Raw genomic sequence first — 12,982 nt, forward strand, 5'->3', positions numbered from 1 at the left:
AAACAAGCAAAAGGCAAAAAAAAGGTGGTGTCTGCAAGGGACAAATGTAGGTTTGGATAGAATGTCCATAGTTTCATTGTGTTGAAGTATGGACGACACACTAGCAAGCAAGACTCATGCATGGACATGTAAGCAAGTGTGTAAAGATGCATAGAAAGCCAATAGGTGATGCAAGCAAGCATCGCAAGAATATCATCGTACGGAGTAGAAAGGGGAAGGGTATGCACAAATCAACCGACATCATGGTGATACATCCCAAATGGTTACATCCAAACAAGGCCTCATGGGCATTGGATGTAACCACACAACCACAAACCAGCTTAGGGCGTCAAGCGTGGCTAAGCCTTGAACTAGAGAGGCTAACACAAGCAAGCAAACATAGACATGCAAATAGGATGATCCAAACCCTTTGATGTGGGCCAAGGTGTATGGACGATGACTAAGACCATGGGGTTGAGATTGGATTTAGACCAGTAGGCCAAAACGCAAGAAAGAAAGACAAAGTGACAAAAGGGCTACAATAGCACATGGCGTGACAAGCATAGCCTAGGTCTAGGCTAGGGGTGTCCACTGACCCGGAGCAACCGACCCGCCCGCCCGAACCCGCCCGAACCGAAGCTCCATGGGTGGATCCGCATCAGCCTATGGTCGGTCACGGGTTGCCAAAAGGAAAAAACCGAATATTTCTGCCGGATTCGGATTTCAAAAATTTTCACCCGTAAAATCCGAACCGACCGAAATATTTATATATAAAAAATATTTTATTAGATTTGAGATTTGACAACACCTTCAGAGACAAATTCTATACTCAAGAACCAAACTGTTTACACGCACGCAAAGAATGCCTGTACCCCGAGTCTCAAAGCAACTTTTTCTCACACACCATCCCAAGATCCATATCAACCGTCCATCTTAAATTAAAATTTAAAATCAATGGTCGTGATGAGAGAAGAACCGAGCTTGATAAGATTGATTAGGCATTACACAAAGGCAAGACAACAACCCATTTTAAATCAACGGTTAAAATCAAAGAGGAACAAGCCAATCTAACGGTGAGGGATAAATGGAAAAGATCCGATATCTAATCTCTCTAATCTCTATGCCTCTCGCTCTCAAGCCTCTCACAAGTCTCTTCATCAGCTTTTCACTTTTCACTTCGACTTCAAGCACAGACAAACGGTCATGGCTTTGGCTTCCCATTCACGCCTCCTCCCCTTTTCCCTCTTCCTCGTCTCTTCGATTCTCACTTCTTCAGCCTCTCGATTCTCGCTCTTTACATGGCTCTCTCAAGCTCTCTCAAACTCTCATAGTCTCACACTCTCTAAAGCCTAAACCGTTTCTCTAAGTCCAAAGTCTAAACCGTCTCACACTCTCTTCACCGAGTCAGTAAGGTAATTGTTCTCTCTCTGTTTCTTTTTTGTTAGTCTCGTTGGTTTGTTATGGAAATCATGTGTTAAAATCAAATAAACCCATAGATTCATACTATGAAACCGAAACTAAAAAAAACTTAGAAACCCTAACTATTTTACATTTGTTCTTTGTTCTTTTCTTTAATTAATTTTAATGGAAATCAAGTGTTAAAATCAAATAAACCCATAGATTAAACTAAAAAAAACTTAGAAACCCTAACTATTTTACATTTGTTCTTTGTTCTTTTCTTTAATTAATTTTAATGGAAATCAAGTGTTAAAATCAAATAAACCCATAGATTCATACTATGAAACCCAAACTAAAAAAAACTTAGAAACCCTAACTATTTTACATTTGTTCTTTGTTCTTTTCTTTAATTAATCTTAATCCTGTTTTAATTTATTCAGGATTGAAAGTTGACTCCAACTCTCCAAGTATCATTTTCTGCCCTCAAGTTTGAACCCACACACCCACGGCTTTAAGGAGCAGAGCTGTTTACACTTGAAGGAGCAGAGCTGGTATTCCCATCGCTGATTGAAGTAATTAGGATTAGAGAAATGGTATTTTTCTGTCCCGCTTAATCTATGTATGTTGGTTTTATTTGTGCAGTTTAGTAAAAGCTAGAACTTTCATAGATATTTGATAATGAGAATTGGTACAATACTGCACTCTATTCCAGTCTAGTTTATTGTCACGTTTTTTGTTTCCTATTTTTCTGCGTAATAAGTTATGTTAACTAGCATTGTTTTGCCATAGGAAGTAAAGTTTTCATACAATTATACATATCTAGGTTGATTACCGGTAAGAGGAATTATTTGTTGCTTCACTTTTTAAAAAGTGGTTTGATCAGCTCCGTCTTGATGTCCTAATATTATGCGCCGGTTTTGAATGTTGTTGCTATTGTTTTTTCTTGATAACTTAAAGGTGATTGTAGTCATGCTAAGATAATGAATGGAGAAGTAAAATAGGAAAAAGAAATTAGTGCTTAGATGGCTATGCTACAGATTGAATGGAAAGTGCATGTAGTAGAAAGGTTTTAGGAAAGACCCAGCCAAGGATTTCTATAAGATGCGGCCCTATACGAGGTTGCATTTGTAGAAAGTGGTCTTGATGACCTTGGTAGAATTGAAGGTATTGTTGAGTTCTACACTAGAGTGAGGAATTGAAACCCTAAACTATTTATATTTCCACTACTATAAAGAGGATACAAAATAAAACTAAAGATTTTAATGTTAAATTAGTAGCATTGGAAAAATAAAAGAAATTGTTATACTTCTTACTCTATAAATATCACATTCCATTAAGAATTTTAAATATTGAATGTATGAGCTAACTTCTATATGGGCAATACTCTCTTCTCTTTCGTTCAATGTTGGGTTTGTTACTTTGCCCATTACTCCCTTAATAAAAGAAGTAATACATGTCAGCTTACTCTTTTTGGGATGTCTTCGGATGTCAAACACTTTAAAATAAGGGTAAAAACCAGTTCCGGCTCCTTGTTTTGGAGGTGGAAATGTCAGCTTTTACCGGTTTTAAGTATTTCCAGCTTTTGAATGTGGACCTGCATCGCATAGATACCAATTGCACCCTGCATCGATTGGTCTGATCCCGTGTTTGAAAACAATGGTTGCAAGTTTAATATCCATTGAGTTCTTGTATGGCTTATTGATCAAAAAATACTTTGCTCTTGGTCCCAAGCTATCCCGAAGCTTCAGGATTATGAATGATTATATAGTTAATTGGAATCTTTTCCCCGTATCTTCCATAGTCTCCATCATAAACACAAGAAGCTTAAAGAAACAAATGCTAACAACAATGTTTGCTACTTTTATTGGTGTTCAGCTGAACTTTCTTGACGTTTTAAAAAATAATGAACCATTTATTCGCAATTCCTATCGATGATCAGATGAACCTCAGTCCACAAGTCAAGCATGTCCGACACATATCTAACATCATATGTATTCATTTGTAGCATGAAGCATGTCTAGTTCTCGGATGTATTTGTTTGGCAGCTTTGCATTGAAGGTCCGTATTTGTTCTTCCCATCACAAACTATTTATTTTCACCATCGAACTCTAGAAGGTTAATGCTCATGGACTTTAGGTCTGAAAATATGGTATTTGTCTCCTTCTAAATCATTTAAGTATGTTTGTTTTGTTTGTGTAGATTAAATTAGTAAAAGCTCTGAAGATCACCTCGACTAAGGAGTTAGTCTTGATTTATGCAAAGATGCTCCTCTCTCGGAGCCGGTGTTAATTAATTACGCAAATAATTAATAATGAGACTTGGTACAGCCTTTTTATGTTGTTGACACAAATCTCATGATGCATGTTTACAACTTCCCGAAATTTGAATCAAGATCGAAAGTTAACTCATTTGTTTAAGATGTGTCTACACAAGAATTGACATTAACAACCTTAGCATTTTTATTTTCCATAGGGAGTAAAGCATACTATTAGGCATATCTATTCAGCCAAAAATAAAAGAGGCTTATCTAGGTTGATTAGAAGATGTATGTTGCTTCACTTCTTTAAAGACCTGTTTCCGATTGTGACACAGATCTCGATTGTGAAGCAGACAAGCTAGAATGATGCAAAGAATGTAAATTAAGAATAGAAAAATAAAGATAAAACCTAGAAGTTAGTATCTAAGTTTGCTTTGCATAAGCACTGAGCCAAGAAAAATAACTAGGAGTCAGCAGCTAGGGTTGGCACCAGAGTTTGGCTATGCCAGTTAAAACCTAGAGTCTTGTTGATTGCATAACTACGCTTCATGCCAATTAATGCATGTAAAGGTACTCACTGCTCAGTTTTACAAGACATAAATGTTTCTTTTGCTCAATGATTTTTAAGGACTGTCTGTGTATGATTCTTCAAACCTTAAATAATTGTGATTATATGAGAAGATTGTTATAATGTGGCTGTTCCTAATTTTGGTTGTGTGGTTATCATTTATTATTATTAGTTTATTACTATTAAAGCTAGGAATTATACTTGTTACTCTAGTTTGCTTGTGTATCTTTATTTTTTTAGGTCATGGAAACCTTAGCGAATGAACCCTCTCTCCAAACTCCAGCTACTACAGAAGATGTTGGTGCTATTCCCACCCAAGCTGAAGATTCCGTCGCTACCCAAGCCGAAGCGCTGTACTGGCCGAGTTGCCCCGTTCCACCATGCCAAGTGAGTATGACAGCCTCGTTAGTGGTACTTCGTAGTGGTAGGAAAAAGTCACTTGCTTGGGATTATTTTGAAAAAGTAAAGATAGGCGAGGGTGATTCTAGTAAAATTAAGGCTGTTTGTAATTTTTGCCAAAAATCGTATAATGCTGATAGTAAGAGTTGTGGTACTAGTAATTTGTTAGCTCATGTGGTAATATGTCCTAAGAACCCTAATAGAGATGATCTAGTTAAAGGGCAGAAAACATTAGCTTTTGAACCCAAAAAGGATGGAGATGATGGATTCAACCTTGTGTCAACAACCTTTTCTGTTGAGGCTTCTAGAAAGGCATTGGCCGAAATGATTATAATTGATGAATTGCCTTTTAGGTATGTTGAGGGATATGGGTTTAAGAAGTATGTAACTACCTTACAACCTAAGCTTCGATTAAAGGATATCCCATCTCGCCAAACCGTGGCTAGAGATGTGATTGGCATTTATAATAAGAGAGAGATAAGCTAAGGAAATCTTTGAAGGGTTGTAGGGTGTGTCTTACTACGGACACATGGACTTCTCGTTCAAAATTTAAATTATATGTGTCTCACATGTCACTTCATTGATGATGCTTGGAAATTACATAAGAGAATTTTAAACTTTTGTCTAGTTGAAGACCACAAGGGGGAGACTATAGGTAGAAAAATTGAGATGTCATTGCGTGAGTGGGGTATTGATGGGCTATTTACCTTCGACAAAGAGATAATGCTAGCTCAAATTTAACAACAATTAAATTTTTGCAAAGGGTGACTAAAGATTGGAATGGAACAGTTTTAGGAAAGGAGTACATGCACATGAGGTGTTGTGCTCATATCCTAAATCTCATTGTGGGGGAGGGTTTGAAAGATATTGATGTATCTGTTGCTAAGGTGCGTGAAGCTATGAGGTATGTGAAGTCCTCACCCAATAGAAGTCAAACTTTTAAGAGTTTTATGGAGAGGTTAGGTATGGAGTCCAAGAGTCTTCTTAGTTTAGATGTACCTACTAGGTGGAACTCGACCTATATCATGTTAGAAACTGCTGAAAAGTTTGAGAAAGTGTTCCTTCGAATGAATTTTGAAGATGATGGTTATTCTTCGTACTTTAGGACCAAGGAAGATAGTGGTGGTTTGGGATCTCCGTGTATGGCTGATTTCCAAAATTGTAAGTCATTTGTGACCTTTTTAAGGCTTTTTTATAATGCAACGAAGAAATTCTCTGGTTCTTTGTATGTTACTTCAAATGCCTTTTATGATGAGATCTTTGTTATTCAGGAGAGTATTTCCAATTTAGTTAAATCCCAAAACACTCTCTTGAAAAATACAGCCACAAACATGCAAACTAAATTTGAGAAGTATTGGGAAGGGGAGAAAATTAATCCCTCTTTTGTATGTGGCCGTGGTTCTTGATCCACGAAAAAAAATTGAGGTTTTTGAAGTTTTCTTTTACCGAAATTTATGGGAATTTAGTTGCTTGTCAAGTGATGGTTGATAGGGTGAAAGATCTTTTGTACAAGTTGTATAATTTTTACTCTTCTATTCATTCACCAAATTTGCAAGAACAAAGTGAGAGTGAGAGGTCAGAATTGGAAAGTGATGGTAGTGATCCATATGTGATGGTTTACTCGCGATATGAACGATTTTTGGAAGTTGAACAATCTGTAGGTTGTAGTAATGAGCTTGAGAAGTATTTGGCTGAAAATTGTGATGGGAGAAAGGATGTGAATTTTGAGATATTGGAGTGGTGGAGGGACAATTGTAGTAGGTACCAAGTGTTGTCTAAAGTAGCTATGACGTGGCCGGCTATGCCAGCTTCTACCGTTGCATCCGAGTCCGCATTCAAGACTCGGTGGTCGAATTGTCGATCCATTTCGAAGTTCACTATCTCCTCTCATGGTTCAAAACCTTGTATGTTCACAAAATTGGCTTCAAGCCACGGTTCCAATTTCTCATCACGTCAAAGGATGATGTAGAGGCATTGGAGGAGGAGTTACTTGACTTAGGTAATATGTTTAAATTCTCGAAATTTAGTCTATTAATCTTATTGAATGTCTTGTGTATTCAAGCCAAATTTAATTTATTGTGTTTATTTCCTATTCTTTTCTAGTTTTAAATGAACAACCAACAAAGAAATGCAAATGAAATTCCAACTCAAGCAAGAGTTTCACTTCCTAAGCAAACGACCCTTAATTAGCATTGATGATTAATGGCCGACTTGGTATGATTCTCGCCTTTAGCTTGCTACCGTTATAAACTTGGTTTCCTTACAAGCTAGTCGTTTTGTATTTGGTACTAATTTATTGTTTGTTCGTCTATTGTAGGAGGATGGTAATTTATTTTGTAAAGAAGGCAGCTTTTTGGGAATATTTTGGAAGCTTTTTTGTACACGTCGCTTTTCTAACTTGTAACGATACTCGGACAGCCAATGCTTATAGAAAAGAAATCTTAGTTCATAGGTTTTCTCTTCTATTAGTTATATAGACTTATAAACTTTAGAGTAGTCATTCAATGCTTTGGAAAAACTATTTTTTGGAAATACCTATGGTATTTGATTGTTGTAAGTAATTATGGGTTACCAAGCTTTCTAAATGGGTTATCATTTCAAAAACTTGCAAGAATCGCTTCTATGGTAATATTGGAGTTTATTTGTTGCTAAAAATATTATTTGTTATGGTCGACAGTTTTATAGGCATCGAGCTACTAGCTTACCGCCTTGGTGCTTATATTAATTTTTGTGGTTAATGTGGGAAAGGTTATGTACGTGGATTGATAGACTAGCTTACCGCCTTGGTGCTTATATTAATTTTTGTGGTTAATGTGGGGAAAGGTTATGTATGTGGAATGGATTGATAGGTGCTACATGTTTCGCATCACAGGTGATTAAAAAAAAAAACATTTTGATGTGTTGTGTTGATCACAGATGAAAAGAATAGACATTTTTTGGGCCTTTTAGATATGTCCTAATTGAAGCCCTATTTTAAAATAAGTTTAATAAAAATAGGCCCAATTCGAAATATATGGCGGATTTCAGTTGCCAAACAAAGTAATTTGGGCTAAGAAGGCCCAAAAAAATGAAATAATTGAAATTTTAATAATGTAATATATTCCGGCCCAATCTGAGGCCCAGACCCGTCAATCCAACAACTCCGACCCGCCCAACCGATGACCCAAAATATCAAATCCGATCCGAATATTCGGTCGAATACGGGTCTAGAATTCAGTAACCCGAACCAGTCGGGTCGAGTTCGGTTTGGGCCCAAAACCGACCCGGCCCGACCCGTGGACAGCCTTAGTCTAGGCACACAAACATGACATGGAGCGTACAAGCACATGGATGATAGCATGAAGTGTGTAGAGACATCAATCTCAACACAAAAAGCACGTGAAAACATAGATCTAGACATATAGGCATAGAAACGTGCATGTAAACATGTAGATCCTAGCACATAAACATTGAAGAACGTGAATCCAAGCATATAAGCATGTGAAGGCATGGACCTAACCCTATAGCATGGCAAAAAGGCATAAACATATAGATCCAAGCAAGGCATAGCCAAAAACATCATACAAGCATATGAACATATAACCCTAACATCAACATAAAGCAAAAGATGAACAAGGCATGAGAAGACATGGCATAAAGCTTAAACACATAGATCGAGTCAAATAGGATGTGAACAAGCATAGGAACATGCGGATCTAGCCAAGCAACGCATGGAAAAGATAGATCTAGGCACAAACATATCGTACAAAGCATAAAGCACGTAGATCGGGACAAATAACATGTGAGCAAGCATAAAAACATGCGGATCTAGCCAAGCAACACATGGAAAAGATAAATCTAGGCACAACATATAGCACAAAACATAAAGCACGTAGATCGAGACAAATAACATGTGAGCAAGCATTAAAGGACATGGATCTAAGCTGCTAGAAACAAGACAAAGCAAGAAACATGTCAAAGAAAGCAATAAACCATATTAATCAAGCAAAAAAAAGCAAGAACATGCTAGGAAAAAGATTTAGAAGGTTAGGGGTATGGATGATAGCAAAAAAGCTACATCCACACCCCTAACCCCAAATCCAAGATGTAGAACCAAGGTGGAGAAGATTGGGTACAAGAACACTACATTGTATTGTTAGTGAAGATGCAAGAATCAAGAAGCTTTGATGTGCCTTTTGGGTGTTTTTTGTGTGTGTGTGTTTTTTTTGGTGTTTGGAAGAGAGAAAATATGTATAAAAGTACCAGGCAGAGAGCAAAAATCAGAAAAATGTGGCCTCCTCAAGTCTAAGGGGTGCCTGGGGCTATTTATAGCCCCGACACACGTTTTGAAGCGGTGGCCCTTCAAGGACCGCTAGCCTCAAAAGGCCTAAAAATGGGTTGATCTTGGCATCCTTGGAAAGATCTTGGCTTCCTATTTTTGAAAAGGTATGGAACTTGAAAATTCAACGGTTGGATCAAAAGTTATGGCTCTTGGAAGTTAGCGGTGCATCAATCGATGCATCATCCTAGTTTTCGTGATATCTTGGACGTTCTAATTCCGATTTCAACCCATGAACAGTCATTGGAATAAGAATTTGATAATCTTTGCAATGGAATTGGTTTCGACTTCTTCTGACAGCCAGATCAAAATTAGGGTTCTTGGGCCCACTTGGGATCGACTTCGGGTCAAACTTGTTAAAAATCTCCCAGAAGCTCAAGTTTGAGGTAAAACCATAAAAACAAAAAACAAAAAAACAAAATTGTGAGGATTTTGACCTTTAGTCAACCCAAGGTTAATCAGGGGCAATTTGGTTGAAAAATGCACTTTGAGCGCTCCAGTGTCCAAATGGGTTGCGCCACACCACTGTATATGTTCTCGTGACCCTATGGAGAGAAAATGATATTTTTGGATTTTTCGGGGTTCGGCATGAAAATCGAGAGCGGAAAAAATATGGTATCAACAAACCTCCTGGGAAAAAACAAGAGCTTGCGCAATAGCTAAGTCTTTAACTTCACTAGCATGGTAGGCCTAGGGCAGCAGCTTGGAACATGAAGCAATCACCATACCTGAGTTATCTCTGATCACAACACCAATCCTAAACTTGTTTTTAGCAGTGAAAATGGCTCCATCGAACTTTATCTTCATTGAATCTCTCAGGGAGATTGCCAAGTATCACAAATACGAGGCTGACTGCCTGGAGGGCTGGGAATAATGGCTAAGAACTCATTACACCGATCCGAAAAAAGTTGAGTCAACTAATGAAGCACACAAGCAGGTTAGAGAAGTTGGACCTAATTCCTCTGCATCCAGATCGACCAAACTATCATTGCGAAAAGCTCCACATTTTTTCCATGATCCAAAATCCATGATAAGAACTCTTTGAAGTCCACAAATTGGACCTAATTCCTCTACGTCCAGATTGACCAAACTGTCATTGTGAAAAGTTCCACATTTTTTCCATGATTCAAAATCCATGATAAGAACTCTTTGAAGTCCACAAATTGTTTTTGGCTTTGAAAACTCCATGAACCCATATCATACCAAACTATGTCTAGTTCTAAGCATGACCATAACGCATGGATAAGATTTTCCGAATCAACAATGAAACAATCACTCACAGGGACTTGTATAATGGTTCTTCTGACCAAATTAGTTTTTCTTGGCAAGGCATTTTGACAAGCACGCTAGAGAAAGTTCTTAACTTTGTTTGGAGATCGAATAGCCCAAAGTCTCCTTCAAAATTGGATGTCCGATGCAGGTGAGTGTAACCAAGAACCCAAATTAGCTTCCTCCTTCAAAAAATGATACCCAGATTTGCAACTATATTTCCCATCTTGTGACCACAACCAAAAAAAGAACATCATCCGATGCTACTTGAGCTAATGGAATTTTCTTTATTACTTCAGCTTCATCAGGAGCAAAAATATCATCAATCATTTCACCATTCCACTGTCTAGATTATGTGTCAATTAACAATGATACTTTTGTAGGAAAAACATAGTTTGTATCTCATACAAAACATACACATCGAAAAAATAACGGACCTACTTCATTCGCAATTGATGACATGTACTATGTAAATTTCAGAATTTAAGAACAAGAAAGTATACCTTGGTGCACTGAAATTCAAAACCAAAGATTAGAAGTACTTGGGAACACTTTTAATCTTCACTCCAATTCCACTTATGCCTATGAAGTGTGATCTCTCAATCAGTTTATAAGTATGTGTTCAAGGGAGAATAAGAGATTGACTTACACTCACATACATATCATTTTCATACATTACTAAATTTTGTATGTTTCTCTCCTTATATGTAACTAATTATCTAATTGAGCTAGCCTTTTGGGCCATTCTAATTGGGCTTTAGTATGTGGCTTGGAGTGAGACCAAAATGGACAAATAAGACACTAGCTCTAATAGGTTTTGGATCTTTCTATCAGCTCTTGACAAGTCCAAAATTAACATTAATTATATTTAATACCACTATATGTTAGAACATATGTGAATCATATTAAGAACATATGTCAATATTTTATATAATTGGCTAATCCTTTGACAAAATGCACTTTACTTATAATTGGGTAGATCTAGGATGTGTTTAATGTTTCAAGAAACAAGGTTTTAAGTTCAAGTGTTAAAGCCATGCAAGGCTTTCCAAGAAACAAGTGAATAAGTGATGTTCATTAAAACTCGACAACTAGTATCTATGGAGGCTTAAAAAGTTGTTTCAGCCTGAAGCTCGACAGTTACTCGATAGATAGGGTATCTGTCGAGATTTATGAAAAACGAATTTTAAGTTCTGATTTCATGCTAATCCGTGAATGTATGTTTGAGCTTTCTTTTCTCACGACCCTAAACATATATAAGGATTATTTTAAGGGCCTTCACAGAGAGTACAATTGCACAAGTGTGAAGCAAAGTGTTGTTTATGCAAATTGTGACCGAAAACTTACTTTGTCCTAGTTCTTCTTTCTCTTGAAGAAGCTGCTATGTTTGTACACCATAGGGTTTTATGACAAAACAACTTCATGATCTTCATCGTGTGATGAATTGAAGAACTTTGTAGCCAACATCTTTCTCAAGTTGGTGATCAAGTCACGTATTGGGATCCGTGCATCTATTAGTTAATTACGTACTGGGAACCGTGCATTGAAAGGAGAGATTGTCACTACATAACAACTCTAATTAGGTATTGAGGTAAGGGTTCAACTGTAGGTTGGTATAAGGTACTGGGATTCATTTACTTGTAACCGCTTGATGTGATAATAGTGAATTCTCGGGAGTGGTGACCTTAAAATCACCTGGTGGGGTTTTGCCTTGGTGGTTTTCTCCATTCGTAAACAAACCACCGTGTCAAATTTATACATCATATATTTAAAAAATCCAATTTCATAAATATATACTTTAGTCACTTCTTACTATAGTGGTTAGGTCTAAGACTCTAAATAACCAAACCCATTAAACTTATCTCAAGGGATTATTTTATCTTTCGGGAATATTTTATATCTCTGTTAAGAGATTATGGATTCCATCTTGAGAATATATGTTCCTTCAACATTAAATGTGACTGCCCAATATACTGAGATTTTGATCGTGACTTTAGATTTCACTCCTGATATATCAAAGCAACCTACACTTCATGATCAGGTTCATTATTCTCTCAGGATTAAGAGTTCATATAAATAGAAGTCATGAGATTTATTATTCATTTGACAGTCGTTAGTAGAATAATAAATCTCACAATGGTCCAATTCAATATTTTTTAACACTATCAACATATCAACTAGAAGTCTCCACTTCCATGATCAAGACAAATCATCTTAGTTGATATGTTATAGTCTTCACAGATGAAATGACCAATTTCATCACCGATTACAAACTAAAATTCTAAATTTACAAAGAACTTGTAATTTATATCTTTTGTGACTATATCACATAAATCACATACTATACATCTCATGGACTTTATGATAATTTTCAAATATTCATGTTACCTTTATTTTAGATAATAATAAAACAACTTTTATTAATCACAACATAATATCACACATAATGTCATACATAGCACCATACAATAGGATTTAAAGGGCACATTTCCTAACAACTTTAGCCTTTAGTAGGGATTCCACCATAGGCAAACTAACAAGGGGTGGATGTTTCCTTGACAACTAGTGGTTTTGCCAAATGGAAATAAAATCATCATTACCAATACGCCATCTTGAACCTCTTTGTATTACTTATCTTCCTACAAGAATACTTCTCCAAGCGTAAGAGGTAGACCTGGAATCCTTAGCCTTTAAAAAAGAGCCATTGGGAAAAAATCTAGCCTTAAAAACTTTGTAGAAAAAGGATGAATGATCGTGTAATAATCTCCACGCTTGCTTAGTTAAAAAAGAGTCA

General features: G+C 36.7%; 1 pseudogene; it reads left to right on the forward strand.

Annotated features, from left to right (window-relative positions):
* Nucleotides 1-4,445: 4,445 nt before the first annotated feature.
* LOC142634261 (zinc finger BED domain-containing protein RICESLEEPER 2-like) lies at nt 4,446-6,804 on the forward strand (annotated as a pseudogene).
* Nucleotides 6,805-12,982: the final 6,178 nt, after the last annotated feature.

The sequence above is a fragment of the Castanea sativa genome, chromosome 5 (assembly GCF_040712315.1).
Source record: "Castanea sativa cultivar Marrone di Chiusa Pesio chromosome 5, ASM4071231v1".
NCBI classification, from domain to species: domain Eukaryota; kingdom Viridiplantae; phylum Streptophyta; class Magnoliopsida; order Fagales; family Fagaceae; genus Castanea; species Castanea sativa.